A 6,974-nucleotide genomic window follows, 5' to 3' on the forward strand; every position below is an offset into this window, starting at 1 on the left:
TACGCCCCTGTCATGCTTCTACTTTGACTCGACTGCCATTTCATTTTAATGACTCACGTGACTTTCACGTATCTCTTCAGAACCAGACCAGCTCCCATACGAGTCCATGTGGGAGAAAATGGGAGGGCAAAACATCGTGGCTCCTTCACTTCAGCAGCAACAGTAAAAGCAAAAGCAAAAGCAACAGCAATAGCAACATTGTCCATAGCAGTAGGTGGGTGGGGGTGGTGGTTCAAAAGTATAATCATAATAATAAAAGTTTACACCTAACATGATATTACATTATAAAGGGGGGCGGCGCTAGTAACAGAAGGGAATAGAATGAGACGAGAGACCGGAGATGGGTTCTTGCTTCGCTGCATACACACACACAGGCACCCACCCACACACACGCACAGCATGCATTTTGAAGACAATCTCAATTGGGCAATGAGCTGAATGCCACATGCCACCCCTACCGTAGTCAAAACAGTCAGCTAATTAGCGTCAGCAAATGAAAAGTTTCCATTAGCAAGACTTGGACAAGCCGACTTTGGAATTTTATCGGGAACATGGGAAAGATGTTCCGATTTCCGATTTATCGAAGATTGGCTATTTAAAGGGATGAAGTGGCATTTTAGTGTGCATAATTACATCATTAATTTGGCTATCGATTTGACACCTTTCCGAGCATTTAAGCTACCTCTACAAAATCAGTTAAATATAAGTGATCCACAACTACATTACTTGTATTACTTGACAATGTGTCCTATGTTAGCCATATTTTAGTTACCAGCACTTAATTCCCTACAATTTTCGGCTGTGCGAAACGTAGACATGCGTGTTTTCCTCAGCTCCGACTGACAACTGACAGGCCATTCATCAAAAAGCCGACTTCCGCCGCTCCCTGTTTTTCTTGCCCAGATTGTGCTCTTTTCCATTTTGTTCCACTAAGGGTGGGGTAATTGGCCACCCTGAAAAATGCCTAGCACCAGTACCCAGGGAAAATGCGGAAAAATACCACGTCAAATGAAGTTCAAACGAGGGAATATCACGTTGAAGCCATCGCATCAATTGTGATTGACAGACAGTCGCGGAATTTTCAGCTTGGGGATGAGGCTGCTGGCGTTAAGACAAGCAATCTGGCGGTTGCTGCGGCTTTTAAGCAAACGAAACTCTGAGAAAGTATCATTTTGACAGGCAGTAGGGGTCACAGAAGCAGAGGTTCTCAAGACGTCTTTGAGTAGATTTCCTTGTTGTTGGCTAACAGTCACATTCCCATTCCCATTCCCATTTCGATTCAGATTCCTGCTCCACATCGGAGCAGGCTGGGCCGAGCTAGCTCCAGTGGAGCTTCTATTGAAAAGTGCCACAAAAACGTTTCCATTTTTCTGCCTAATACCATAATCAGCAATCAGCTCGTTTTAGTTCAGTTCAGTTCGGTTTAGTTCGTTTTAGATGGGCTTAGTTTGAAAATAGAATTGAGCGGAAAACGCCGAAGGCCCATAAACATGGCGTTTAGCAAGGAGAGAAAACACAGTTGGAGTACACGATGTTGGAATACCCTTTTGGGACTTGCTGAGTAAATAGGAAGAGAATGTTATGAGTTGGATAGTTGAATGGCAGAAAGAAAGAGCTTTTTTTAGTAGATAGATAGATAGACGGTACCTATTCAACCAAGTAACGTGCTAATGTTATCTTACGTTTTTCGGATGAAGCTCAACATTGTTCAGATATTTTGCGATTTTCTTGCGTTGCCATTTCCAGCCACAAGAAGTGCGCGGTAAACCGCTGGTCAGGGTATTCTAATGGAAATTACATGCACATACTAAATGGCCAACTGAAAATGGTCAGCGAGGGAGCGGAGAGGCGAGAAAGGCGGCCAGCACGGAGGACGGAGGACGGAGGACGGAGGACGGAGTATGAACAACCGAGTAGGACGGCCGGGGGAAACTGTTTGTTTAGTCTGAGCTGGCTTCGATTAGCTCCTGCAGGGCGGAAGCCCAGAAGCACAACAACAACAAGCAGCACCTTTTAAAGTGCGGCCCAGAAAAGGAAGACCCGGAGGGCACTCACAGCAATTTAAAGGCGATTAGAATTGATTATAATTAGCTTACTGTCCGTAACAGAGTTATTTTTACTCATTTGGGAACAACTAATGCATATGACACAAATTACGATCGTCGTTAGAATTGAGGAAATCGGGCAGGGTGAGTGCCCTTTTCGCCACCGATAGGGAGCTTTTGAGGTTTTTGATTTTGTAGCTATATGATAACCTAATTATCAGTAAAGATGAATTAGCATATTGTGCAAATGGCACGCAATACAGCATTATGGAAAGTTAGTTTGGCACGAGTATCTTAATTATACATACATATGTATGTGTGTACATTTGAATTAAAATTCCTGATCTTTATTTTGTATGTAAACCAATAGTGCTAAAGCTCATTTATTATGCCATGTTGCAACTTTTAGCACACTTTATAAGCGAAAGAGACTTCTGGAAGACCTGACACATCCACTTATGGTGCACTCGTTCGAATACCTCCAACCAAGGCCGAGAAACAAAACATACACAGGCCTTGAGTGATGAAAGCAAGATAGGGATGTGGCTGGATGTCGGTACGCCCGGTTGAAATTAACCAAATGCTTAATAACACGGTGGTGTAGAAATTTCAAGTGGCGGCTCATTATGGGCCACAGATGTGCCACGTCTAGGCATTCTTCGGAGTGAGTTGTTCTCCTGGTTTCCATGTTTACCCTTCCAGGAAGGTCAATGCAGTAGTGATCTTTGGGTTTTCTGATGACTCATTGCTAAGTTCGAATGTCACGAGTTTCGTCGGCTGCGATTTGAGCTGAGTGTTTGAGTGTTGGGGCTCTGGGTTTGAGTTCTGCCTTGCCGGTTTCTGTCTTTGGGTTTTGTTTCGGGTTCCCAGTAAGCCATGTCCGCCTTATCGGAGCAAAACATTGCCCGAGTGGAGTGCTCGCCAAAGATGTGCTCCCGATTTTTGGTGTTTTCTTTTAGGGAAATATTTCACTGGCTGTCGTCGCCCTTGGTCAGGGGAAGGGAGAGGGGCCCTCCAGATTCGTAAAGAGAGCGTTGCCTCTACTATGATAATGATAAATAAAAACCAAGAAATCAGGCTGACTTCGGCCAAAGCCGAAGCCGTCATACCTTAGAACTATGTAGTTATGCATGTATTTAAAAACAACGAAACTGAAAATAAACTTTTCTTTCTCTTGTATTTTTTTCTAAATTAAAATTAAATTTAAACTGAAATTTAACATCATCACAAATTGCTAATTACAGAATTAGAAAACTTCGAAATAAAAAGCAACATTATTCAATATTTTCCGTTTATTCTCATGGTCCATCCAGTCCAACTTTCACCTTATATATTAACTGAAACAGGAAATTGTCTTTTGAGAAAACACATGGAGGATTCGTCTCGTCTGTTCATACTGATTATGAATATACATATATGTATACTTTAAATGGTCGCAAATGTCTCCTCCACTTCGTTGCTAACTGACTGAAATCAATATACCCTCTGAAAGGGTATTGAGCTGGCACACGGAGCGCCCAGACCGAAAATTGTTAAATGTGTTCGACGACATTGCCTTTACAATGTTCTCAAAGCTAGAACAATACTCGTAATTGTACGAAAATATATCGTTTAAAAACCTTCGACTTCGCACTGCGGTCAAAATTGTCAGCACACTTACCACTTACCTCAAATTCCTTGTGCCTTTTTCATTTTGATTGAATGATTCCCCTTAATATGTTTTATATTTTCTATGTTTATGCCAGAATAGCAATGCAAGATTGGCCTGCATTGAATTCTCGTTTAGTTTATCCCCAAAGAATTTCCTGAAGCAGAGGAAAGAGAGGAGCACAAAGCTACGTATGTACATACATACATACATAAATGGCTTATGCTTTGGCAAACTTGCAAATTGCTGTCCACTTTTCATGCTGTCCTCGCCATGTGATCCCTTTTTTGCAGCCATGTCTTTATTTTTTCCAATTTTTTTTTTTTCTTTTCTCCGACCCCCCCGGCCATCTCTCGCCCTACCCGTAGGATTGTGTTGATGTTATCTTTTGGAGGCCGAGGCCCAAAGCAAATGAATCCCAAAAATGTTGAATGTTGGCCGCCCCTTACGGGTTTTCCCGCTTTAAACTTGATTCACGTCAGCCCAGCGCTGGGCATCGATATATTTTCTTTTCCTGCCCGCTTTTCCACTTTTTCGACTCTTTCTTGTATCTTTGGCATGCATATGCGGCTTAGTCCCTTCCATGCCTCCTCCTGCTCCAGCGACGTGTTGATATGTTAATCATTGTTATTATTTATGTTTAGATTTGAATGTCAATGTCGAATCGGAATCGGAATCGGAATCGGAATCAGCATCGACATTCGTTCTGAACTCTGACTGTGGGTGTGGTGTGGAAAATGCCTAAGAAAAGGGCAACCTTTCGGGGAGCGTATTTGGATTTTTGTGTGCACGCACTTGGAACTCTGATGGAATTAAGTTGTCAATTTGCGTTACGACTCTGGAGCACCGCCATAGGGAGCATATGTACACATACATATGTACATATGTATACCGCGTATAGCCGACTGATCTGCTTCTTTATTCCACTATGAGAAAATAACGGAGCGTATGAACGAGAACAGCGAATGTTCACTAACCACCACACATCATGACTTTTTGGCGATGAATACTGGAGGTTACTGTGGTGACAGAGACATCCAATTGCGTGTTTTAAGCTTCAATTTACTTAGCTGCCACTCTTTCCAATCCAGTTATAACTTTTTCAAATGCCAAATCTATTGCCCGTGCCAACGACTTCGTATGTCCATGTTCTTGGCTCGTTTTTGTATTTTCATATTTAGACTCCCACGCAAAACTTTTGACATTTGGTTTGGTTTTCGCCTCTTAATTAATGTTAGGGTTTTTTCCACAGAGACACAAACTTGTTCGAAAGTGAAAACTAGAACATTAAAAAGGTGAAAATAATTAGCATAGTGGGAGGGGACATAATACGCTGGACGGGGAAAATGTAGAAATTAATTTTCATTGAAAATCCAAATGCCACTCGAAAGGGGCATCGAAAGGGGGTGGGGTCAGAAGAAAGAAGGGAAGAAGCAGAAGCGAAGGCAAACAATCGAGAGACAACGAAATTTTTTAATTGATTTCACTTAAATCACTTTTGCTTCACAACAACGCAGCATCTGCGCAAGAAGAAGGAAAAGTACAAAAACACATTTCGGTATTTTTCTTATTTGTTTAACTTTTGTTTCTTCGGTTTTTAATTTTTGGGCGAATGGCCTGAAGACGAGCCCCGCACACTTGACCATCCATCCAAAAGTCAACACGAAGGGAAGGCAGCGAAGAACGAGAGAATGGGGAAATGGGGCTGATCCAAATTCGTACACTTGGGAAAATACCCCCCTAGTTCAGGTTTGGCCTTCTTTAAGTTCCCTAAGCCAACTCTGTACATTTATTTTTTAAAGTAATGATCGTTATCCTCTGCATAAAATAGCTTTTATTTAAAAAATTTTGCGAACTCTTAAGTATCGTGGATTTTAGCCGGAATCACTGCATAAAAATAAAGAGAATTTGCCCTAATCAAATCGAAATTGAAACGCTGTATTCGGACAAAGTGGCCTTAATTGGCCATTATGTAGGCCTAAACAGCGGCACAGGCTCAAGTGGCGGCTAATTAAAAGTACCGAGAAGTGCGATTTGCGATTCAGTCTCCAAAAATGATGACGGGAACCAAAACCATGACTGCTCTCAACTTCGATTTGGCTTCGAGGAAATCCAACTCCGACTTTCCAGCTTTTCTGGGATTTTTTTTATTAAGCCGGCCACTCCAGTTCGCCTTATTTCCGAATGATAGTAGTGTGTGTAGTGGAGACCGACCTCGGACGAAATTAAAAATAAAAATTGTAGTCAATAAGATAAATAGAAACAAACCGCCAACGGAAAATTACCAGGAAAGGCCTATGTAAATTGAACAATTAGCAGTATTCAGAAAAATTGAAAAACAGAGAACATCATTAATCATCCTTTGCAGGCGGCCAAAAGAGAGCATCTCCCTAATTGAGAACAGGAGAACATAACAGATGAAATAAGACAAAAGAGAATTCTAGAAGTAAAAGGGTATACTTGATTCGTTAAAAAGTATGTAACAGGGAGAAGGAAGCGTTTTCAACCATATTTGGTCAGGATCAATAGCTCAGTTGATCTGGCCGTGTCCGTCTCCCTGTCCGTTCATATGAGCGTCGAGATATAAGGAACTTTAAAATGTTGCCACGCCCACTCTAACGCCCATAAACCGCCGAAACACGCTCACACTTTTGCAAAATGTTTTGATATTTTTTCATATTTATTAGTCTTGTGAATTTGTATCGATAATTTGTATTGATAAAAACTCCCACTTTAATGCTCCAAAACCGGCAAAAACTGGCACGCCCACACTTTTGAGAAATGATTTCATTTTTTTGTATTAAATCAGTTTTCTTTCCAATTTCTATAGATATGCCGAAGACATTTTGTTTTAAAACTGTCAAATCTATCCTACCCAGACCTTAGTGAATTAAAATTAATTTTGTCCCCCCAATTTCTACCAATGTTCATGAAAAACGATGAAAAGTCTCGTTCCATTCGGGCTAGCTGAATAACGGGTATCTGATAGTCGGGGAACTCGACCTTAGCGTTCTCTCTTGTTTTAAGTTAAAGACATACACCACTCAAAACAATGCACGATCAAAGCAGCAAAATGCCTTCTCAGTGCAGTTGCAACTTAAGAGCAGGGAAAACTATGAAGAGAGTTTTTCAATGCCGCGCATCGGCTTCGTTTCTCTTAGCTAAGATCATTGCGGAACGCGCGTACATATATACAGTACATGTATATTTATATCTGACCACTCTCTGTCTGTCGCAGCGACTGCGGCGCCGACGTCGACGCCTGCGACGCTACGTTTCGA

General features: G+C 41.6%; 1 protein-coding gene across 2 annotated transcripts in view; it reads right to left on the reverse strand.

Moving 5' to 3' along the window:
- LOC117147781 (chaoptin) overlaps positions 1–6,974 on the reverse strand; it is a 197,148-nt gene that overhangs the window by 22,098 nt on the left and 168,076 nt on the right. The gene's annotated exons all lie outside the window — the stretch shown is intronic.

This window comes from Drosophila mauritiana, chromosome X, assembly GCF_004382145.1.
Source record: "Drosophila mauritiana strain mau12 chromosome X, ASM438214v1, whole genome shotgun sequence".
Classification (NCBI taxonomy): Eukaryota; Metazoa; Arthropoda; class Insecta; order Diptera; family Drosophilidae; genus Drosophila; species Drosophila mauritiana.